The sequence below is a fragment of the Borostomias antarcticus genome, assembly GCF_949987555.1.
Source record: "Borostomias antarcticus genome assembly, chromosome: 8".
Lineage (NCBI taxonomy): Eukaryota > Metazoa > Chordata > Actinopteri > Stomiiformes > Stomiidae > Borostomias > Borostomias antarcticus.
Window position 1 is genome coordinate 15,431,557 of NC_140241.1, and position 25,761 is coordinate 15,457,317.

A 25,761-nucleotide genomic window follows, 5' to 3' on the forward strand; every position below is an offset into this window, starting at 1 on the left:
TGTTTCACCAATAGGTGGCGCTATAAGTATGACGCAATACTGACACATAGATGTGTTCAGGACAGAACCGTCATGAAGCGTGAGATATATCGGACAAATTGGATAATGTATGGAGGAGTTATGAGGACTTCCTGTTTCACCAATAGGTGGCGCTATAAGTATGACGCAATACTGACACATAGATGTGTTCAGGACAGAACCGTCATGAAGCGTGAGATATATCGGACAAATTGGATAATGTATGGAGGAGTTATGAGGACTTCGTGTTTTATGGCGAAATGTCAAACTTTGGCAGGGCGCCACGGCAAGGGTGTTTGGTGAAAACTCAATTTTTTTGATAACTTTTGATCACAAAGGTCTTAAGATGAAGCTGACCCGATATGAAGTTGATCGGATGAAATCTGTAGGAGGAGTTCGTCGAAGTACGAGGCATGGAAATGGTCAAAACAAGGACAAAATGGCACATTAAGAGCAAAATGGCGGACTTCCTGTTGCATGTTGGGTATAGCTCCAAGAGACATTTAAGTGTGGCTCGATGAAATACATATGCCCACCGAATTTCGTTAGCCTACATCAAACTGAAAGGTGGGGCTCGCCATTTTAAACTTTCCAGGGGGCGCTCTTGAGCCGTTTTGCCACGCCCATTTCCGTCACCCGTGAATTATCAAATTTTTCACCGGGACTGACGTATCTGCAAAGTTTCATCCGTTTTCATCGATGTTCAGGCCGCCTAAAAGGCATTTGTTTGGAGTAAAGGAGAAGAAGAAGGAGAAGAAGAATAATAATAATCCTTCGAGTTTCAATAGGGCCTCGCACCGCCAGTGCTCGGGCCCTAATAATAATCCTTCGAGTTTCAATAGGGCCTCGCACCGCCAGTGCTCGGGCCCTAACTAGTGCTGCGAGCAGCAGTGAGCGGGCCCTCGCACCCCACGCGGGTCGGGGTGTGGCGCCGTTAAAGGATGTGCTATTTCGGTGTCCAGTACTGACAGAAACGTCCTGTCACCAGTAGGTGGCGCTCTAAGCGTGACTCAATACCGACGCATAGAAGTGTTCAGGACAGTACCTTGATGAAGCGTGAGAAATGTTGTGTAAATCGGACAAAGTATGTAGGAGTAATGAGGACTTCCTGTAAGCAGTAGGTGGCGCTGTAGGTATGACGCAATACTGACCTACAGATGTGTTCAAGATGCGACCTTCATCAAGCATGAGCAATTTGGAGTAAATCGGATAATGTATGTAGGAGTTATGAGTACTTCCTGTTTCACCAGTAGGTGGCGCTGTAAGTGTAACTCAATACCGACGCATAGATGTGTTCAGAAGGTGACCTTCATGAAGCGTCAGCAATTTGGTGCAAATCGGATGATGTATGCAGGAGTTATGAGGACTTCCTGTTTCACCAATAGGTGGCGCTATAAGTATGACGCAATACTGACACATAGATGTGTTCAGGACAGAACCGTCATGAAGCGTGAGATAAATCGGACAAATCGGATAATGTATGGAGGAGTTATGAGGACTTCCTGTTTCACCAATAGGTGGCGCTATAAGTATGACGCAATACTGACACATAGATGTGTTCAGGACAGAACCGTCATGAAGCGTGAGATAAATCGGACAAATCGGATAATGTATGGAGGAGTTATGAGGACTTCCTGTTTCACCAATAGGTGGCGCTATAAGTATGACGCAATACTGACACATAGATGTGTTCAGGACAGAACCGTCATGAAGCGTGAGATATATCGGACAAATCGGATAATGTATGGAGTAGTTATGAGGACTTCCTGTTTTACCAATAGGTGGCGCTATAAGTATGACGCAATACTGACACATAGATGTGTTCAGGACAGAACCTTCATGAAGCGTGAGATATATTGGACGAATTGGATAATGTATGGAGGAGTAATGAGGACTTCCTGTTTCACCAATAGGTGGCGCTATAAGTATGATGCAATACTGACACATAGATGTGTTCAGGACAGAACCGTCATGAAGCGTGAGATATATCGGACAAATTGGATAATGTATGGAGGAGTTATGAGGACTTCGTGTTTTATGGCGAAATATCAAACTTTGGCGGTGTGCAGTACTGAGAGAAACTTCCTGTCACCAGTAGGTGGCGCTCTAGGCGTGACTCAATACCGAAGCATAGATGTGTTCAGGACGGTACCTTGATGAAGCGTGAGAAATGTTGAGTAAATCGGATAACGTATGTAGGAGTTATGAGGACTTCCTGTTTCACCAGTAGGTGGCGCTGTGAGTGTGACTCAATACCGACACATAGATGGGTTCAGAAGGCCACCTTCATGAAGCGTCAGCAATTTGGTGCAAATCGGATGATGTATGCAGGAGTTATGAGGACTTCCTGTTTCACCAATAGGTGGCGCTATACGTATGACGCAATACTGACACATAGATGTGTTCAGGACAGAACCGTCATGAAGCGTGAGAAATATCGGACAAATTGGATAATGTATGGAGGAGTTATGAGGACTTCGTGTTTTATGGCGAAATGTCAAACTTTGGCGGGGCGCCACGGCAAGGGTGTTTGGTGAAAACTCAATTTTTTGGATAACTTTTGATCACAAAGGTCTTAAGATGAAGCTGACCCGATATGAAGTTGATCGGATGAAATCTGTAGGAGGAGTTCGTCGAAGTACGAGGCATGGAAATGGTCAAAACAAGGACAAAATGGCACATTAAGAGCAAAATGGCGGACTTCCTGTTGCATGTTGGGTATAGCTCCAAGAGACATTTACGTGTGGCTCGATGAAATACATATGCCCACCGAATTTCGTTCGCCTACATCAAACTGAAAGGTGGGGCTCGCCATTTTAAACTTTCCAGGGGGCGCTCTTGAGCCGTTTTGCCACACCCATTTCCGTCACCCATGAATTATCAAATTTTTCACCGGGACTGACGTATCTGCAAAGTTTCATCCGTTTTCATCGATGTTTAGGCCGCCAAAAAGGCATTTGTTTTGGAAGAAGAAGGAGAAGGAGAAGGGAGAATAATAATAATCCTTCGAAATACAATAGGGCCTCGCACCGCCAGTGCTCGGGCCCTAACTAGTGCTGCGAGCAGCAGTGAGCGGGCCCTCGCACCCCACGCGGGTCGGGGTGTGGCGCCGTTAAAGGGTGTGCTATTTCGGTGTCCACTACTGACAGAAACTTCCTGTCACCAGTAGGTGGCGCTCTAAGCGTGACTCAATACCGATGCATAGATGTGTTCAGGACAGTACCTTCATGAAGCGTGAGAAATGTTGTGTAAATCGGACAAAGTATGTAGGAGTTATGAGGACTTCCTGTAAGCAGTAGGTGGCGCTGTAGGTATGACGCAATACTGACCTACAGATGTGTTCAAGATGCGACCTTCATCAAGCATGAGCAATTTGGAGTAAATCGGATAATGTATGTAGGAGTTATTAGTACTTCCTGTTTCACCAGTAGGTGGCGCTGTAAGTGTAACTCAATACCGACGCATAGATGTGTTCAGAAGGTGACCTTCATGAAGCGTCAGCAATTTGGTGCAAATCGGATGATGTATGCAGGAGTTATGAGGACTTCCTGTTTCACCAATAGGTGGCGCTATAAGTATGACGCAATACTGACACATAGATGTGTTCAGGACAGAACCGTCATGAAGCGTGAGATAAATCGGACAAATCGGATAATGTATGGAGGAGTTATGAGGACTTCCTGTTTCCCCAATAGGTGGCGCTATAAGTATGACGCAATACTGACACATAGATGTGTTCAGGACAGAACCGTCATGAAGCGTGAGATATATCGGACAAATTGGATAATGTATGGAGGAGTTATGAGTACTTCCTGTTTCACCAATAGGTGGCGCTATAAGTATGACGCAATACTGACACATAGATGTGTTCAGGACAGAACCGTCATGAAGCGTGAGATATATCGGACAAATTGGATAATGTATGGAGGAGTTATGAGGACTTCCTGTTTCACCAATAGGTGGCGCTATAAGTATGACGCAATACTGACACATAGATGTGTTCAGGACAGAACCGTCATGAAGCGTGAGATATATCGGACAAATTGGATAATGTATGGAGGAGTTATGAGGACTTCCTGTTTCACCAATAGGTGGCGCTATAAGTATGACGCAATACTGACACATAGATGTGTTCAGGACAGAACCGTCATGAAGCGTGAGATATATCGGACAAATTGGATAATGTATGGAGGAGTTATGAGGCCTTCGTGTTTTATGGCGAAATGTCAAACTTTGGCGGGGCGCCACGGCAAGGGTGTTTGGTGAAAACTCAATTTTTTTGATAACTTTTGATCACAAAGGTCTTAAGATGAAGTTGACCCGATATGAAGTTGATCGGATGAAATCTGTAGGAGGAGTTCGTCGAAGTACGAGGCATGGAAATGGTCAAAACAAGGACAAAATGGCACATTAAAAGCAAAATGGCGGACTTCCTGTTGCATGTTGGGTATAGCTCCAAGAGACATTTTAGTGTGGCTCGATGAAATACATATGCCCACCGAATTTCGTTCGCCTCCATCAAACTGAAAGGTGGGGCTCGCCATTTTAAACTTTCCAGGGGGCGCTCTTGAGCCGTTTTGCCACGCCTATTTCCGTCACCCATGAATTATCAAATTTTTCACCGAGTCTGACGTACCTGCAAAGTTTCATCCGTTTTCATCGATGTTTAGGCCGCCAAAAAGGCATTTGTTTGGGGAGAAGAAGAAGAAGAAGGAGAAGGGAGAATAATAACTAGTGCTGCGAGCAGCAGTGAGCGGGCCCTCGCACCCCACGCGGGTCGGGGTGTGGCGCCGTTAAAGGGTGTGCTATTTCGGTGTCCACTACTGACAGAAACTTCCTGTCACCAGTAGGTGGCGCTCTAAGCGTGACTCAATACCGATGCATAGATGTGTTCAGGACAGTACCTTCATGAAGCGTGAGAAATGTTGTGTAAATCGGACAAAGTATGTAGGAGTTATGAGGACTTCCTGTAAGCAGTAGGTGGCGCTGTAGGTATGACGCAATACTGACCTACAGATGTGTTCAAGATGCGACCTTCATCAAGCATGAGCAATTTGGAGTAAATCGGATAATGTATGTAGGAGTTATTAGTACTTCCTGTTTCACCAGTAGGTGGCGCTGTAAGTGTAACTCAATACCGACGCATAGATGTGTTCAGAAGGTGACCTTCATGAAGCGTCAGCAATTTGGTGCAAATCGGATGATGTATGCAGGAGTTATGAGGACTTCCTGTTTCACCAATAGGTGGCGCTATAAGTATGACGCAATACTGACACATAGATGTGTTCAGGACAGAACCGTCATGAAGCGTGAGATAAATCGGACAAATCGGATAATGTATGGAGGAGTTATGAGGACTTCCTGTTTCACCAATAGGTGGCGCTATAAGTATGACGCAATACTGACACATAGATGTGTTCAGGACAGAACCGTCATGAAGCGTGAGATATATCGGACAAATTGGATAATGTATGGAGGAGTTATGAGGACTTCCTGTTTCACCAATAGGTGGCGCTATAAGTATAACACAATACGGACACATAGATGTGTTCAGGACAGAACCGTCATGAAGCGTGAGATATATCGGACAAATTGGATAATGTATGGAGGAGTTATGAGGACTTCCTGTTTCACCAATAGGTGGCGCTATAAGTATGACGCAATACTGACACATAGATGTGTTCAGGACAGAACCGTCATGAAGCGTGAGATATATCGGACAAATTGGATAATGTATGGAGGAGTTATGAGGACTTCCTGTTTCACCAATAGGTGGCGCTATAAGTATGACGCAATACTGACACATAGATGTGTTCAGGACAGAACCGTCATGAAGCGTGAGATATATCGGACAAATTGGATAATGTATGGAGGAGTTATGAGGACTTCCTGTTTCACCAATAGGTGGCGCTATAAGTATGACGCAATACTGATACATAGATGTGTTCAGGACAGAACCGTCATGAAGCGTGAGATATATCGGACAAATTGGATAATGTATGGAGGAGTTATGAGGACTTCGTGTTTTATGGCGAAATGTCAAACTTTGGCGGGGCGCCACGGCAAGGGTGTTTGGTGAAAACTCAATTTTTTTGATAACTTTTGATCACAAAGGTCTTAAGATGAAGTTGACCCGATATGAAGTTGATCGGATGAAATCCGTAGGAGGAGTTCGTCGAAGTACGAGGCATGGAAATGGTCAAAACAAGGACAAAATGGCACATTAAAAGCAAAATGGCGGACTTCCTGTTGCATGTTGGGTATAGCTCCAAGAGACATTTTAGTGTGGCTCGATGAAATACATATGCCCACCGAATTTCGTTCGCCTCCATCAAACTGAAAGGTGGGGCTCGCCATTTTAAACTTTCCAGGGGGCGCTCTTGAGCCGTTTTGCCACGCCTATTTCCGTCACCCATGAATTATCAAATTTTTCACCGAGTCTGACGTACCTGCAAAGTTTCATCCGTTTTCATCGATGTTTAGGCCGCCAAAAAGGCATTTGTTTGGGGAGAAGGAGAAGAAGAAGAAGAAGAAGGAGAAGGGAGAATAATAATAATCCTTCGAAATACAATAGGGCCTCGCACCGCCAGTGCTCGGGCCCTAATAATCCTTCGAAATACAATAGGGCCTCGCACCGCCAGTGCTCGGGCCCTAATAATAATAATAATAACTAGAAAGTACATTTCCTGGAGAAAATGTGAGGTGGGCTAGCTGCTGCAGCTGTATGTAACAGCTACTGCTAGAACTACTACGGACCAGGCAATCTCCATGCACCCACCGGCGAAGACCGTGCGTGCGTCTCTAGCCCACTCAGGGGCTGAGTTGTGGGGTCTGTGGCGTGGACAGTGGCATGGTGGTGAGACTCCGCCCCCTCAGGTCAGATCTGGTCGAGGACAGTGTACCCCTCTCCGGGCCACATACCCGCCCGCACCGGTGAAGACCATGTGTCTCTAGCCCAATCAGGGGCTGAGTTGTGGGGCCTGTGGCATGGTGGTGAGACTCCGCCCCCTCAGGTCAGAGCTGGTCGAGGACAGTGTACCCCTCTCCGGGCCACCTACCCGCCCGCACCGGTGAAGACCATGTGTCTCTAGCCTACTCAGGGGCTGAGTTGTGGGGCCATGGCGTGGATAGTGGCGTGGGGGTGAGACTCCGCCCCCTCAGGTCAGAGCCAGTCAGGGACAGTGTAGCCCTCTCCGGGCCACCTACCTGACTCAACCGGTGAAAACCGTGTCTCTAGCCCACTCAGGGGCTGAGTTGTGGGGCCCGTGGCGTGGATAGTGGCGTGCTGGTTAGGCCCCACCCCCTTGGGTCACAGCTAGTCGGGGACAGTACAGTGACCTCTGGGCAATTTCAATGCATCCACCAATGAAGACTGTGTCTCTAGCCCACTCAGGGGTTGAGTTGTGGGGCCCGTGGCATGGATAGTGGCGTGGTGATGAGACTCCACCCCCTCAGGTCAGAGCCAGTCGGGGACAGTGTACCCCTCTCCGGGCCACCTACCTGACTCCACCATGAAGACCTCCGGGCAGTCTCCTTGCACCCACTGGTGAAGACTGTGTGTCTCTAGCTCAATCAGGGGCTGAGTTGTGGGGTCTGTGGCGTGGTGGCGAGACCACCACGCCACCACGAAGAGAAAGAAAGAAAGAAAGAAAGAAAGAAAGAAAGAAAGAAAGAAGGATGGAAGGATGGAAGGAAGGATGGAAGGATGGATGGAAGGATGAAAGGAAGGAAGGAAGGAAGGAAGGAAGGAAGGAAGGAAGGAAGGAAGGATGGAAGGAAGGAAGGAAGGAAGGAAGGAAGGAAGGATGGATGGAAGGATGGAAGGAAGGAAGGAAGGAAGGAAGGAAGGATGGAAGGATGGATGGAAGGAAGGATGCAAGGAAGGAAGGAAGGATGCAAGGAAGGAAGGAAGGAATGAAAGAAAGCAGGATGGATGGAAGAAAGAAATAAAGAAAGAAGGACGGATGGATGAAAGAAAGAAAGAAAGTAAGAAAGAAGGATGGATGGATGAAAGAAAGAAAGAAAGAAAAAAAGAAAGAAAGAAAGAAAGAAAGAAGGATGGATGGATGGATGGATGGATGGATGAAAGAAAGAAAGAAAGAGAAAGAAGGAAGGAAGGAAGGAAGGAAAGAAGGAAGGATGGAAGGATGGAAGGAAGGATGGAAGGAAGGAAGGATGGAAGGAAGGAAGGATGGAAGGAAGGAAGGAAGGAAGGAAAGATGGAAGGATGGATGGAAGGAAAGGAAGGAAAGAAGGATGGATGGAAGGAAGGAAGGATGGAAGGAAGGAAGGAAGGAAGGAAGGAAGGAAAGAAGGAAGGAAGGAAAGGAAAGGAAGGAAAGGAAGAAAGGAAGGAAAGAAGGAAGGATGGAAGGAAGGATGGAAGGATGGATGGAAGGATGGAAGGGAAGAAAGGATGGATGGAAGGGAAGAAGGAATGAATGAATATGAATGCTACCACAATAGTCATAAAAGGGTGCCTGTACAGAGAGCATGCACGTGTCCCCAAATTCAAATCCCAACTGACACTGTGAGCATCCTCTCATTCACTTCAATGGAAAGGCATGTTGGCTTCAGACAGCTCTCTCTCAAAAAGTATAAATGTCACAGCCTAGATATTGACACCGTAGGAATCCTGAGAAAATGCTGAACATTTTAGGATATGATATGTCCATGTAGCTTAAAAACTGTAGGCATGGCGACGTGTTAGAAAAAGGGTAAAAATGCAAAATTAGCAGCTCAAAAGGTAGAGTGTGGGCCCATACGTTTCAATGGGGAGCGCAGTTGCCGAACAAATCGTCATACAGCGAAAACTACAAGTCACACGGCTTAGATACTTATATTGTACGAATCAGCACAGTTATGGGAACGTTTCGATATATAATATGTGTATGAGCTGTTAAAACTGTAGGCATAGTGACAAGTTAGAAAAAGAGTAAAAATGCAAAATTAGCAGCTCAAAAGCTAGAGTGTGTTGCCATACGTTTCAATGAGGAGCGCAGTTGCCGAACAAATCGTCATACAGCGAAAACTATAAGTCACACTGCTTAGATACTTACATTGTACGAATCAGCACAGTTGTGTGAATGTTTTGATGTATAATATGTGTGTGAGCTTTCAAAACTGTAGGAGTGCCAGCAGTTTACAAAATGTGTGAATATTTTCAAAGCAACTGCTGCCACCACTCTAAAAACATAAAATTTCTGAACATTCCAAAAGCATTTCAAGCAGTTTCAATAGGACAAAAAATAGTTTTAAAAGTTAAATTTCTAAAAAACTATAACAAATATCAAAAATCTGAATGGATCCGTTCAAGAGCTGAACGTCATGAACATTTTAAAGTTTGAATGAGGTTTCTAGCACAAAGTATGAAGAACTAGTAGAGGTTCAAAAAAGCGGGGAGAATAATAATAATAACTAGAAAATTGCATTTCCTGCAGAAAATGCGTGTGAATGCTGAGCAGTTGAACGGAATAGCAAAAGCATTGCTGAAAATGCATGAATGTGAAAAATCTGAAATGTCAAATGCATCACACCTGAATGGTTGAAAATCCTGGAAGCTGAAAAGCCTGGAAGCTGAAAAACCTTGAAGCTTATTTGAACTGTGAAACTGGCAGAATTTGAAGCTGAAGTGCATTACATAAAGAAGCTAAGAACTTCAATACATTGCTACAAAAGCTGGAAGATTAACTGTTACACTGTAATGATGGAATGTATTGCTAAAAAGATTGGAAGCTGTAAAACCTGGAAGCTTAGCTGAAATATGAAACTGGCAGAATTGGAAGCTGAACGGCATTGCCTAAATAAGCTAAAAACAAACACATTGCTACAAAAGCTGGAAGATAAACTGTAATACTGTCAAAGCTGAAACGGAATAGATGATGGAATGTATTGCTAAAAAGCTTGTAAGCTGGAAAACCTGGAAGCTCAACTGAAATGTGAAACTGGCAGAATTGGAACTGCATTACCTAAAGAAGCTAAGAACTTAAATACTTTTAAACTTTTCAACCTGAGTAGTTTAAGCCTTGAAATGAGCCTTTAGCTTGAAAGATGAACAATAGAGTAATACTGTCAAAGCTGAAAGATGGAATAAATGATGGAATGTATAGCTTGGAAGCCTGTCGGGACAGTACAGTGACCTCTGGGCATTCTCTATGCACCCAACGGTGAAGACCATGTGTCTCTAGCCCACGTGGGCTGAGTTCTGTGGTCTATGGCGTGGATAGTGGCATGGTGGAAAGACTCCGCCCCCTCGAGTGAGAGTTGGTCGGGGGCAGTGCATTGACTTCTGGGCAATCTCCTTGCACCCACTGGTGAAGCCCGTTTGTCTCTAGCCCACTCAAGGGCTGAGTTGTGGTGTCCGTGGCGTGTTCAGTGGCGTGGTGGTGAGACTCCGCCCCTTTGGGTCAGAGCCAGTCGTGAACAGTGTAGGCCGCGCTGGGCTACCCACCTGCCTTCACCAGTGAAGACCGTGTGTCTCTAGCCACCTGAGAGGCTGTGTTGTGAGGTCCGTGGCGTGGATAGTGGCGTGATAGCGAGACTCCGCCCCCTCCGGTCAGAGCAGGTCGGCGGCAGTGCACTGACATCCGGGCAATCTCCATGCACCCTACAGTTAAGACCGTGTGTCTGTAGCTCACTCAGGGGCTGAGATGTGGGGACAGTGGCGTGGATAGTGACATGGTGACGAGACTCCGCCCCTCAGAGGTTGTGGGTGGCAGGTCAGTGATTGCCAGGCCATCCCCAGGCTTGGATACCAGGCAACCAGGCATCCCCAGGCATTGGATACCATGTGTCTATAGCCAGGGACGGACTGGGACAAAAATTCAGCCCTGGCATCTTGGCCCAGACCGGCCCACCACAACCAGCGCGCAGATGCTCTACCGACTCGCCAGGTCGCGCTCAGGACTGGACTGGGTGAATATTTCCTACCAGGAAATGTAGCCCCAGTCGGCCCACTAGCCGAGCCGACGCGGTGAGATGGAACACCTTCAGTTTCGTTTTCAATGTTGACGGGGGGGGGGGGGGGGGGGGGGTGCTGTTGCGCGATTTGTTGACGGGGGGGGGGGGGGGGGGGGGGGTGCTGCTGCGGCTCTCTAACGGCCCACGCAAATGACACCTGAAACTAACAGAGGGAGGGGTGGGGCCTACATATGATTGGGCCAGCCCAGTGTCAGTATAGAAAATGGACCAATGGGCCGCTGTCCCTGCTCTATGGGCCGTTCGTTAGCTCGTTTTTTTAGATCGGCCCACAAGTAGGTCCGGCCCACCGGGCATTTGCCCGGTACGCCACATGGCCAGTCCGGCCCTGTCTATAGCCCACTCAGGGGGCCGAGCAGTAGCTGTAGAGGTGTTGTATGGAAGTTGAGGTTAGAAGCAGTAGCAGTGAAAAGCAGTACGTGTTTGTTATAAGTACTGCTAGTACTACACTCAAATATAGATTAGACCACTCATCATAACTCATAGTTTTATTGAGTTCAATAGCTGAAAGAGGAGAAAATATATTAATATGAGTTTGCAGCCTGAAAAAGAGTGTCATTCTAAATATTTATTTGAATATAAGGAAGGAAGGAAGGAAGGAAGGCAGGAAGGAAAGAAGGAAGGAAATAAGGAAATAAGGAAGGATGGATGGAAGAAAGGAAGGAAGGAAGGAAGGAAGGAAGGAAGGAAGGAAGGAAGGAAGGAAGGAAGGAAGGAAGGAAGGAAGGAAGGAAGGAAGGAAGGAAGGAAGGAAGGAAGGAAAGAAGGAAGGAAGGAAGGAAATAAGGAAGGATGGATGGAAGAAAGGAAGGATGGAAGGAAGGAAGGAAGGAAGGAAGGAAGGAAGGAAGGAAGGAAGGAAGGAAGGAAGGATGGATGGAAGAAAGGAAGGATGGAAGGAAGGAAGGAAGGATGGAAGGAAGGAAGGAAAGAAGGAAGGATGGAAGGAAGGAAGGAAGGAAGGAAGGAATATGAATGCTACCACAGTAGTCATAAAAGGGTGCCTGTACAGAGAGCCTGCGCGTGTCCCCAAATTCAAATCTCAACTGACACTGAGCATCCTCTCATTCACTTCAATGGAAAGGCATGCCGGCTTCAGACAGCTCTCTCTCAAAAAGTATAAAGGCTACAGCTTAGCTATTGACATCGTAGGAATCCTGAGAACTTGCTGAACATTTGTATGTATAACTGTCTGTGTAGCTTAAAAACTGTAGGCATGGCGACGAGTTAGAAAACGTGTAAAAATGCAAAATGAGCAGCTCAAAAGTCAGAGGGTGGGCCCATACGTTTCAATGGAGAGCGCAGTTGCCGAACAAATCGTCATACAGCCAAAACTATAAGTCACACGGCTTAGAGACTTACATTGTACGAATCAGCACAGTTGTGTGAATGTTTTAATGTAGAAAATGTGTATGAGCTGTTAAAACTGTAGGAGCAACAGCAGTTTACAAAACGTGCAGATGTTTTCAAAATACGAGCTGCTACACTGTAAAAACTGAACATTCCACACATCCACTTCAATGTTAAAAAGGGTCCCAAACAAACTTAAATTACATAAAAACTATAAGGAATTTCAAAAATCTGAATGGTTAGTTTACTCACATAAAGGTCCTGAACATTTTAAACTTTGAAGGAGGTTTCTAGCACAAAAAATGAAGGAGGAGATAGGTTTCAAAGCTGACGAGGGATTTCAAGGTCTGCCATAGACTTCCATTGTAAAAAAAAAAATGAAAAAGCTGAATATTTTAAAAAGTATAAAAGATATTAAAAATCTGAAAGATATCCCATAAAGACCTTAACAAGCTGAACATTTTGATAGTTGAATGGTTTCTGTAGCTCAAAGTATGAAGGAGGTGAAGGCTGAAGAAGGTTTCAAAACTCCCCCATAGACTTCCATTCAAAAAAATTGTTGAAAAAGTTGAATATTTTAAAAAGTATAAAAGGTATAAAAAATCTGAAAGTATTCCGCGCATGTCCTTAACAAGCTGAACATTTTGATACTTGAATGGTTTAAGTGGCTCAAAGTATGAAGGAGCTACAGAGAGCCAAAAAACGTACGGAAGAAGAAGTAAAAAAAATAAAGAACTGGATAACAATAGTGTGAATGCTCTAAAGCATTCACACTAATAATAATAAAGAAAGAAATAGTGGGAATATCACAAGTTGGGCTAGCTTCTGCAAGCTAGCCCACCTAATAATCCTTCGAGTTTCAATAGGGCCTCGCACCGCCAGTGCTCGGGCCCTAACTAGGGCTGCGAGCAGCATTGAGCGGGCCCTCGCACCCCACGCGGGTCGGGGTGCGGCGCCGTTAAAGGCTGTGCTATTTCGGTGTCCAGTACTGAGAGAAACCAGTAGGTGGCGCTCTAAGTGTGACTCAATACCGATGCATAGATGTGTTCAGGACGGTACCTTGATGAAGCTTGAGAAATGTTGAGTAAGTCGGATAATGTCTGTAGGAGTTATGATGACTTCCTGCTTGACCTGTAGGCGGCGCTATAAGTATGACTTAATACTGACCTACAGATGTGTTTAGGACACGACCTTCATCAAGCATGAGCAATTTGGTGTAAATGGGATAACATATGTAGGAGTTATGAGTACTTCCTGTTTCACCAGTAGGTGGCGCTGTAAGTGTGACTCAATACCGACACATAGATGGGTTCAGAAGGCCACCTTCATGAAGCGTCAGCAATTTGGTGCAAATCGGATGATGTATGCAGGAGTTATGAGGACTTCCTGTTTCACCAATAGGTGGCGATATACATATGATGCAATACTGACACATAGATGTGTTCAGGACAGAACCGTCATGAAGCGTGAGATATATCGGACAAATTGGATAATGTATGGAGGAGTTATGAGGACTTCCTGTTACACCAATAGGACTTCCTGTTTCACCAATAGGTGGCGCTATAAGTATGACGCAATACTGACCCATAGATGTGTTCAGGACACAACCGTCATGAAGCGTGAGATATATCGGACAAATCCGATAATGTATGGAGGAGTTATGAGGACTTCCTGTTTCACCAATAGGTGGCGCTATAAGTATGACGCAATACTGACCCATAGATGTGTTCAGGACAGAACCGTCATGAAGCGTGAGATATATCGGACAAATCGGATAATGTATGGAGGAGTTATGAGGACATCGTGTTTTATGGCGAAATGTCAAACTTTGGCGGGGCGCCGCGGCAAGGGTGTTTGGTGAAAACTCAATTTTTTTGATAACTTTTGATCACAAAGGTCTTAAGATGAAGCTGACCCGATATGAAGTTGATCGGATGAAATCTGTAGGAGGAGTTCGTCGAAGTACGAGGCATGGAAATGGTCAAAACAAGGACAAAATGGCACATTAAGAGCAAAATGGCGGACTTCCTGTTGCATGTTGGGTATAGCTCCAAGAGACATTTTAGTGTGTCTCGATGAAATACATGTGCCCTCCGAATTTCTTTCCCCTACATCAAACTGAAAGGTGGGGCTCGCCATTTTAAATTTTCCAGGGGGCGCTCTTGAGCCGTTTTGCCACGCCCATTTCCGTCACCCATGAATTATCAAATTTTTCACCGGGACTGACGTATCTGCAAAGTTTCATCCGTTTTCATCGATGTTTAGGCCGCCAAAAATGCATTTGTTTTGGAAGAAGGAGAAGGAGAAGAATAATAATAATAACTAGGGCTGCGAGCAGCAGTGAGCGGGCCCTCGCACCCCATGCGGGTCGGGGTGTGGCGCCGTTAAAGTGTGTGCTATTTCGGTGTCCAGTACTGAGAGAAACTTCCTGTCACCAGTAGGTGGCGCTCTAAGCGTGACTCAATACAAACGCATAGATGTGTTCAGGACGGTACCTTGATGAAGCGTGAGAAATGTTGTGTAAATCGGACAATGTTTGTAGGAGTTATGATGACTTCCTGTAAGCAGTAGGTGGCGCTATTTGTATGACCCAATGCTCACGCAGAGATGTGTTCAGGATGCGACCTTCATCAAGCGTGAGCAATTTGGAGTAAATCGGATAACGTATGTAGGAGTTATGAGTACTTCCTGTTTCACCAGTAGGTGGCGCTGTAAGAGTGACTCAATCCGGACGCATAGATGTGTTCAGAATGCGACCTTCATGAATCGTCAGCAATTTGGTGCAAATCGGATAATGTATGTAGGAGTTATGAGGACTTCCTTTTTCCCCAATAGGTGGCGCTATAAGTATGACGCAGTACTGACACATAGATGTGTTCAGGACTGAACCGTCATGAAGCGTGAGATATATCGGACAGATTGGATAATGTATGTAGGAGTTATGAGGACTTCCTGTTTCACAGATAGGTGGCGCTATAAGTATGACGCAATACTGACACATAGATGTGTTCAGGACGCAAACATGATGAAGCGTGAGATATATCGGACAAATCGGATAATGTATGGAGGAGTTATGAGGACTTCGTGTTTTATGGCGAAATGTCAAACTTTGGCGGGGCGCCACGGCAAGGGTGTTTGGTGAAAACTCAATTTTTTTGATAACTTTTGATCACAAAGGTCTTAAGATGAAGCTGACCCGATATGAAGTTGATCGGATGAAATCTGTAGGAGGAGTTCGTCGAAGTACGAGGCATGGAAATGGTCAAAACAAGGACAAAATGGCACATTAAGAGCAAAATGGCGGCCTTCCTGTTGCATGTTGGGTATAGCTCCAAGAGACATTTTAGTGCGTCTCGATGAACTACATATGCCCTCCGAATTTCGTTCGCCTACATCAAACTGAAAGGTGGGGCTCGCCATTTTAGATTTTCCAGGGGGCGCTCTTGAGCCGTTTTGCCACGCCCATTTCCGTCACCCATGAATTATCAAATTTTTCACCGGGACTGACGTATCTGCAAAGTTTCATCCGTTTTCATCGATGTTTAGGCCGCCTAAAAGGCATTTGTTTGGAGTAAAGAAGGAGAAGGTAGAAGGTAGAAGGTAGAATAATAATCCTTCGAAATACAATAGGGCCTCGCACCGCCAGTGCTCGGGCCCTAATAACTAGTGCTGCGAGCAGCAGTGAGCGGGCCCTCGCACCCCACGCGTGTCGGGGTGCTGCGCCGTTAAAGGCTGTGCTATTTCGGTGTGCAGTACTGAGAGAAACTTCCTGTCACCAGTAGGTGGCGCTCTAGGCGTGACTCAATACCGAAGCATAGATGTGTTCAGGACGGTACCTTGATGAAGCGTGAGAAATGTTGAGTAAATCGGATAACGTATGTAGGAGTTATGAGGACTTCCTGTTTCACCAGTAGGTGGCGCTGTAAGTATGACTCAATACCGACACATAGATGGGTTCAGAAGGCCACCTTCATGAAGCGTCAGCAATTTGGTGCAAATCGGATGATGTATGCAGGAGTTATGAAGACTTCCTGTTTCACCAATAGGTGGCGCTATACGTATGACGCAATACTGACACATAGATGTGTTCAGGACAGAACCGTCATGAAGCGTGAGCTATATCGGACACATTGGATAATGTATGGAGGAGTTATGAGGACTTCCTGTTTCACCAATAGGTGGCGCTATAAGTATGACGCAATACTGAAACATAGATGTGTTCAGGACAGAACCGTCATGAAGCGTGAGACATATCGGACAAATCGGATGATGTATGGAGGAGTTATGAGGACTTACTGTTTCACCAATAGGTGGCGCTATAAGTATGATGCAATACTGACACATAGATGTGTTCAGGACAGAACCGTCATGAAGCATGAGATATATCGGACGAATTGGATAATGTATGTAGGAGTTATGAGGACTTCCTGTTTCACCAATAGGTGGCGCTATAAGTATGACGCAATACTGACACATAGATGTGTTCAGGACAGAACCGTCATGAAGCGTGAGATATATCGGACAAATTGGATAATGTATGGAGGAGTTATGAGGACTTCGTGTTTTATGGCGAAATGTCAAACTTTGGCGGGGCGCCACGGCAAGGGTGTTTGGTGAAAACTCAATTTTTTTGATAACTTTTGATCACAAAGGTCTTAAGATGAAGCTGACCCGATATGAAGTTGATCGGATGAAATCTGTAGGAGGAGTTCGTTGAAGTACGAGGCATGGAAATGGTCAAAACAAGGACAAAATGGCACATTAAAAGCAAAATGGCGGACTTTCTGTTGCATGTTGGGTATAGCTCCAAGAGACATTTTAGTGTGGCTCGATGAAATACATATGCCCACCGAATTTCGTTCGCCTACATCAAACTGAAAGGTGGGGCTCGCCATTTTAAACTTTCCAGGGGGCGCTCTTGAGCCGTTTTGCCACGCCCATTTCCGTCACCCATGAATTATCAAATTTTTCACCGGGACTGACGTATCTGCAAAGTTTCATCCGTTTTCATCGATGTTCAGGCCGCCTAAAAGGCATTTGTTTGGAGTAAAGAAGGAGAATAATAATAACTAGGGCTGCGAGCAGCAGGGAGCGGGCCCTCGCACCCCACGCGTGTCGGGGTGCGGTGCCGTTAAAGGGTGTGCTATTTCGGTGTCCAGTACTGAGAGAAACTTCCTGTCACCAGTAGGTGGCGCTCTAAGCGTGACTCAATACCGACGCATAGATGTGTTCAGGACAGTACCTTGATGAAGCGTGAGAAATGTTGTGTAAATCGGACAAAGTATGTAGGAGTTATGAGGACTTCCTGCAAGCAGTAGGTGGCGCTGTAGGTATGACGCAATACTGACCTACAGATGTGTTCAAGATGCGACCTTCATCAAGCATGAGCAATTTTGAGTAAATCGGATAACGTATGTAGGAGTTATGAGTACTTCCTGTTTCACCAGTAGGTGGCGCTGTAAGTGTAACTCAATACCGACGCATAGATGTGTTCAGAAGGTGACCTTCACGAAGCGTCAGTAATTTGGTGCAAATCGGATGATGTATGCAGGAGTTATGAGGACTTCCTGTTTCACCAATAGGTGGCGCTATAAGTATGACGCAATACTGACACATAGATGTGTTCAGGACAGAACCGTCATGAAGCGTGAGATATATCGGACAAATTGGATAATGTATGGAGGAGTTATGAGGACTTCCTGTTTCACCAGTAGGTGGCGCTGTAAGTGTGACTCAATACCGACACATAGATGGGTTCAGAAGGCCACCTTCATGAAGCATCAGCAATTTGGTGCAAATCGGATGATGTATGCAGGAGTTATGAGGACTTCCTGTTTCACCAATAGGTGGCGCTATACGTATGACGCAATACTGACACATAGATGTGTTCAGGACAGAACCGTCATGAAGCGTGAGCTATATCGGACAAATGGGATAATGTATGGAGGAGTTATGAGGACTTCCTGTTTCACCAATAGGTGGCGCTATAAGTATGACGCAATACTGACCCATAGATGTGTTCAGGACAGAACCGTCATGAAGCGTGAGATATATCGGACAAATCGGATAATGTATGGAGGAGTTATGAGGACATCGTGTTTTATGGCGAAATGTCAAACTTTGGCGGGGCGCCGCGGCAAGGGTGTTTGGTGAAAACTCAATTTTTTTGATAACTTTTGATCACAAAGGTCTTAAGATGAAGCTGACCCGATATGAAGTTGATCGGATGAAATCTGTAGGAGGAGTTCGTCGAAGTACGAGGCATGGAAATGGTCAAAACAAGGACAAAATGGCACATTAAGAGCAAAATGGCGGACTTCCTGTTGCATGTTGGGTATAGCTCCAAGAGACATTTTAGTGTGTCTCGATGAAATACATGTGCCCTCCGAATTTCTTTCCCCTACATCCAACTGAAAGGTGGGGCTCGCCATTTTAAACATTCCAGGGGGCGCTCTTGAGCCGTTTTGCCACGCCCATTTCCGTCACCAATGAAATATCCGATTTTCACCAGGACTGATGTATCTGCAAAGTTTCATCCGTTTTCATCGATGTTTAGGCCGCCAAAAAGGCATTTGTTTGGGGAGAAGAAGAAGGTAGAATAATAACTAGTGCTGCGAGCAGCAGTGAGCGGGCCCTCGCACCCCACGCGGGTCGGGGTGTGGCGCCGTTAAAGGGTGTGCTATTTCGGTGTCCAGTACTGACAGAAACTTCCTGTCACCAGTAGGTGGCGCTCTAAGCGTGACTCAATACCGACGCATAGATGTGTTCAGGACAGTACCTTGATGAAGCGTGAGAAATGTTGTGTAAATCGGACAAAGTATGTAGGAGTTATGAGGACTTCCTGTAAGCAGTAGGTGGCGCTGTAGGTATGACGCAATACTGACCTACAGATGTGTTCAAGATGCGACCTTCATCAAGCATGAGCAATTTGGAGTAAATCGGATAATGTATGTAGGAGTTATGAGTACTTCCTCTTTCACCAGTAGGTGGCGCTGTAAGTGTAACTCAATACCGATGCATAGATGTGTTCAGAAGGTGACCTTCATGAAGCGTCAGCAATTTGGTGCAAATCGGATGATGTATGCAGGAGTTATGAGGACTTCCTGTTTCACCAATAGGTGGCGCTATAAGTATGACGCAATACTGACACATAGATGTGTTCAGGACAGAACCGTCATGAAGCGTGAGATAAATCGGACAAATCGGATAATGTATGGAGGAGTTATGAGGACTTCCTGTTTCACCAATAGGTGGCGCTATAAGTATGACGCAATACTGACACATAGATGTGTTCAGGACAGAACCGTCATGAAGCGTGAGATATATCGGACAAATCGGATAATGTATGGAGGAGTTATGAGGACTTCCTGTTTTACCAATAGGTGGCGCTATAAGTATGACGCAATACTGACACATAGATGTGTTCAGGACAGAACCTTCATGAAGCGTGAGATATATCGGACGAATTGGATAATGTATGGAGGAGTTATGAGGACTTCCTGTTTCACCAATAGGTGGCGCTATAAGTATGATGCAATACTGACACATAGATGTGTTCAGGACAGAACCGTCATGAAGCGTGAGATAAATCGGACAAATCGGATAATGTATGGAGGAGTTATGAGGACTTCCTGTTTCACCAATAGGTGGCGCTATAAGTATGACGCCATACGGACACATAGATCTGTTCAGGACCGAACCGTCATGAAGCGTGAGATATATCGGACAAATTGGATAATGTATGGAGGAGTTATGAGGACTTCCTGTTTCACCAATAGGTGGCGCTATAAGTATGACGCAATACTGACACATAGATGTGTTCAGGACAGAACCATCATGAAGCGTGAGATATATCGGACAAATTGGATAATGTATGTAGGAGTTATGAGGACTTCGTGTTTTATGGCGAAATGTCAAACTTTGGCGGGGCGCCACGGCAAGGGTGTTTGGTGAAAACTCAATTTTCTTGATAACTTTTGATCACAAAGGTCTTAAGATGAAGCTGACCCGATATGAAGTTGATCGGATGAAATCTGTAGGAGGAGTTCGTTGAAGTACGAGGCATGGAAATGGTCAAAACAAGGACAAAATGGCACATTAAGAGCAAAATGGCGGACTTCCTGTTGCATGTTGGGTATAGCTCTAAGAGACATTTTAGTGTGTCTCGATGAACTACATATGCCCACCGAATTTCGTTCGCCTACATCAAACTGGAAGGTGGGGCTCGCCATTTTAAATTTTCCAGGGGGCGCTCTTGAGCCGTTTTGCCACGCCCATTTCCGTCACCCATGAATTATCAAATTTTTCACCGGGACTGACGTATCTGCAAAGTTTCATCCGTTTTCATCGATGTTTAGGCCGCCAAAAAGGCATTTGTTTGGGGAGAAGAAGAACAAGAATAATAATAATAATCCTTCGAAATACAATAGGGCCTCGCACCGCCAGTGCTCGGGCCCTAATAATAATCCTTCGAGTTTCAATAGGGCCTCGCACCGCCAGTGCTCGGGCCCTAATAATCCTTCGAAATACAATAGGGCCTCGCACCGCCAGTGCTCGGGCCCTAATAATAATCCTTCGAAATTCAATAGGGCCTCGCACCGCCAGTGCTCGGGCCCTAATAATAACTAGGGCTGCGAGCAGCATTGAGCGGGCCCTCGCACCCCACGCGTGTCGGGGTGCGGCTCCGTTAAAGGCTGTGCTATTTCGGTGACCAGTACTGAGAGAAACTTCCTGTCACCAGTAGGTGGCGCTCTAAGCGTGACTCAATACCGATGCATAGATGTGTTCAGGACGGTACCTTGATGAAGCTTGAGAAATGTTGAGTAAATAGGATACCGTATGTAGGAGTTATAAGGACTTCCTGTTTCACCAATAGGTGGCGCTATAAGTATGACGCAATACTGACACATAGATGTGTTCAGGACAGAACCGTCATGAAGCGTGAGATATATCAGACAAATTGGATAATGTATGGAGGAGTTATGAGGACTTCCTGTTTCACCAATAGGTGGCGCTATAAGTATGACGCAATCCTGACACATAGATGTGTTCAGGACAGAACCGTCATGAAGCGTGAGATAAATCGGACAAATCGGATAATGTATGGAGGAGTTATGAGGACTTCCTGTTTCACCAATAGGTGGCGCTATAAGTATGACGCAATACTGACACATAGATGTGTTCAGGACAGAACCGTCATGAAGCGTGAGATATATCGGACAAATTGGATAATGTATGGAGGAGTTATGAGGACTTCCTGTTTCACCAATAGGTGGCGCTATAAGTATGACGCAATACTGAAACATAGATGTGTTCAGGACAGAACCGTCATGAAGCGTGAGATATATCGGACAAATCGGATAATGTATGGAGGAGTTATGAGGACTTCCTGTTTCACCAATAGGTGGCGCTATAAGTATGACGCAATACTGACACATAGATGTGTTCAGGACAGAACCGTCATGAAGCGTGAGATATATCGGACAAATTGGATAATGTATGGAGGAGTTATGAGGACTTCCTGTTTCACCAATAGGTGGCGCAATAAGTATGACGCAATACTGACACATAGATGTGTTCAGGACAGAACTGTCATGAAGCGTGAGATATATCGGACAAATCCGATAATGTATGGAGGAGTTATGAGGACATCGTGTTTTATGGCGAAATGTCAAACTTTGGCGGGGCGCCACGGCAAGGGTGTTTGGTGAAAACTCAATTTTCTTGATAACATTTGATCACAAAGGTCTTAAGATGAAGCTGACCCGATATGAAGTTGATCGGATGAAATCTGTAGGAGGAGTTCGTCGAAGTACGAGGCATGGAAATGGTCAAAACAAGGACAAAATGGCACATTAAAAGCAAAATGGCTGACTTCCTGTTGCATGATGGGTATACGTCCAAGAGACATTTTAGTGTGTCTCGATGAACTACATATGCCCACTGAATTTCGTTCGCCTACATCAAACTGAAAGGTGGGGCTCGCCATTTTAAATTTTCCAGGGGGCGCTCTTGAGCCGTTTTGCCACGCCCATTTCGGTCACCCATGAATTATCAAATTTTTCACCGGGTCTGACGTATCTGCAAAGTTTAATCCGTTTTCATCGATGTTTAGGCCGCCAAAAAGGCATTTGTTTGGGGAGAAGAAGAAGGAGAAGGTAGGAGAATAATAATAACTAGTGCTGCGAGCAGCAGTGAGCGGGCCCTCGCACCCCACGCGTGTCGGGGTGTGGCGCTGTTAAAGGGTGTGCTATTTCGGTGTGCAGTACTGAGAGAAACTTCCTGTCACCAGTAGGTGGCGCTCTAGGCGTGACTCAATACCGAAGCATAGATGTGTTCAGGACGGTACCTTGATGAAGCGTGAGACATGTTGAATAAATCGGATAACGTATGTAGGAGTTATGAGTACTTCCTGTTTCACCAGTAGGTGGCGCTGTAAGTGTGACTCAATACCGAAGCATAGATGTGTTCAGAATGCGACCTTCATGAAGCATCAGCAATTTGGTGCAAATCGGATAATGTATGGAGGAGTTATGAGGACGTACTGTTTCACCAATAGGTAAAGCTATAAGTATGATGCAATACTGACACATAGATGTGTTCAGGACAGAACCGTCATGAAGCGTGAGACATATCGGACAAATCGGATAATGTATGGAGGAGTTATGAGGATGTACTGTTTCACCAATAGGTGGCGCTATAAGTATGACGCAATACTGACACATAGATGTGTTCAGGACAGAACCGTCATGAAGCGTGAGACATATCGGACAAATCGGATAATGTATGGAGGAGTTATGAGGACGTACTGTTTCACCAATAGGTGGCGCTATAAGTATGACGCAATACTGACACATAGATGTGTTCAGGACAGAACCGTCATGAAGCGTGAGACATATCGGACAAATCGGATAATGTATGGAGGAGTTATGAGGACGTACTGTTTCACCAATAGGTGGCGCTATAAGTATGACGCAATACTGACACATAGATGTGTTCAGGACAGAACCGTCATGAAGCGTGAGACATATCGGACAAATCGGATAATGTATGGAGGAGTTATGAGGACGTACTGTTTCACCAATAGGTGGCGCTATAAGTATGACGCAATACTGACACATAGATGTGTTCAGGACAGAACCGTCATGAAGCGTGAGACATATCGGACAAATCGGATAATGTATGGAGGAGTTATGAGGACTTCCTGTTTCACCAATAGGTGGCGCTATAAGTATGACGCAATACTGACACATAGATGTGTTCAGGACAGAACCGTCATGAAGCGTGAGATATATCGGACAAATCCGATAATGTATGGAGGAGTTATGAGGACTTCCTGTTTCACCAATAGGTGGCGCTATAAGTATGACGCAATACTGACCCATAGATGTGTTCAGGACACAACCGTCATGAAGCGTGAGATATATCGGACAAATCGGATAATGTATGGAGGAGTTATGAGGACATCGTGTTTTATGGCGAAATGTCAAACTTTGGCAGGGCGCCACGGCAAGGGTGTTTGGTGAAAACTCAATTTTTTTGATAACTTTTGATCACAAAGGTCTTAAGATGAAGCTGACCCGATATGAAGTTGATCGGATGAAATCTGTAGGAGGAGTTCGTCGAAGTACGAGGCATGGAAATGGTCAAAACAAGGACAAAATGGCACATTAAAAGCAAAATGGCGGCCTTCCTGTTGCATGTTGGGTATAACTCCAAGAGACATTTTAGTGCGTCTCGATGAACTACATATGCCCTCCGAATTTCGTTCGCCTACATTAAACTGAAAGGTGGGGCTCGCCATTTTAGATTTTCCAGGGGGCGCTCTTGAGCCGTTTTGCCACGCCCATTTCCGTCACCCATGAATTATCACATTTTTCACCGGGACTGACGTATCTGCATAGTTTCATCCGTTTTCATCGATGTTTAGGCCGCCAAAAAGGCATTTGTTTGGGGAGAAGAACAAGAAGAACAAGAACAAGAACAAGGAGAACTAGGGCTGCGAGCAGCAGTGAGCGGGCCCTCGCACCCCACGCGTGTCGGGGTGTGGCGCCGTTGAAGGGTGTGCTATTTTGGTGTGCAGTACTGAGAGAAACTTCCTGTCACCAGTAGGTGGCGCTCTAGGCGTGACTCAATACCGAAGCATAGATGTGTTCAGGACGGTACCTTGATGAAGCGTGAGACATGTTGAATAAATCGGATAACGTATGTAGGAGTTATGAGTACTTCCTGTTTCACCAGTAGGTGGCGCTGTAAGTGTGACTCAATACCGAAGCATAGATGTGTTCAGAATGCCACCTTCATGAAGCATCAGCAATTTGGTGCAAATCGGATAATGTATGTAGGAGTTATGAGGACTTCCTGTTTCACCAATAGGTGGCGCTATAAGTATGACGCAATACTGACACATAGATGTGTTCAGGACAGAACCGTCATGAAGCGTGAGACATATCGGACAAATCGGATAATGTATGGAGGAGTTATGAGGACGTACTGTTTCACCAATAGGTGGCGCTATAAGTATGACGCAATACTGACACATAGATGTGTTCAGGACAGAACCGTCATGAAGCGTGAGATATATCGGACAAATTGGATAATGTATGGAGAAGTTATGAGGACTTCCTGTTTCACCAATAGGTGGCGCTTTAAGTATGACGCAATACTGACACATAGATGTGTTCAGGACAGAACCGTCATGAAGCGTGAGATATATCGGACAAATTGGATAATGTATGGAGGAGTTATGAGGACTTCCTGTTTCACCAATAGGTGGCGCTTTAAGTATGACGCAATACTGACACATAGATGTGTTCAGGACAGAACCGTCATGAAGCGTGAGATATATCGGACAAATTGGATAATGTATGGAGGAGTTATGAGGACTTCCTGTTTCACCAGTAGGTGGCGCTGTAAGTGTAACTCAATACCGACGCATAGATGTGTTCAGAAGGTGACCTTCATGAAGCGTCAGCAATTTGGTGCAAATTGGATGATGTATGCAGGAGTTATGAGGACTTCCTGTTTCACCAATAGGTGGCGCAATAAGTATGAAGCAATACTGACACATAGATGTGTTCAGGACAGAACCGTCATGAAGCGTGAGATAAATCGGACAAATCGGATAATGTATGGAGGAGTTATGAGGACTTCCTGTTTCACCAGTAGGTGGCGCTGTGAGTGTAACTCAATACCGACGCATAGATGTGTTCAGAAGGTGACCTTCATGAAGCGTCAGCAATTTGGTGCAAATTGGATGATGTATGCAGGAGTTATGAGGACTTCCTGTTTCACCAATAGGTGGCGCAATAAGTATGAAGCAATACTGACACATAGATGTGTTCAGGACAGAACCGTCATGAAGCGTGAGATAAATCGGACAAATCGGATAATGTATGGAGGAGTTATGAGGACTTC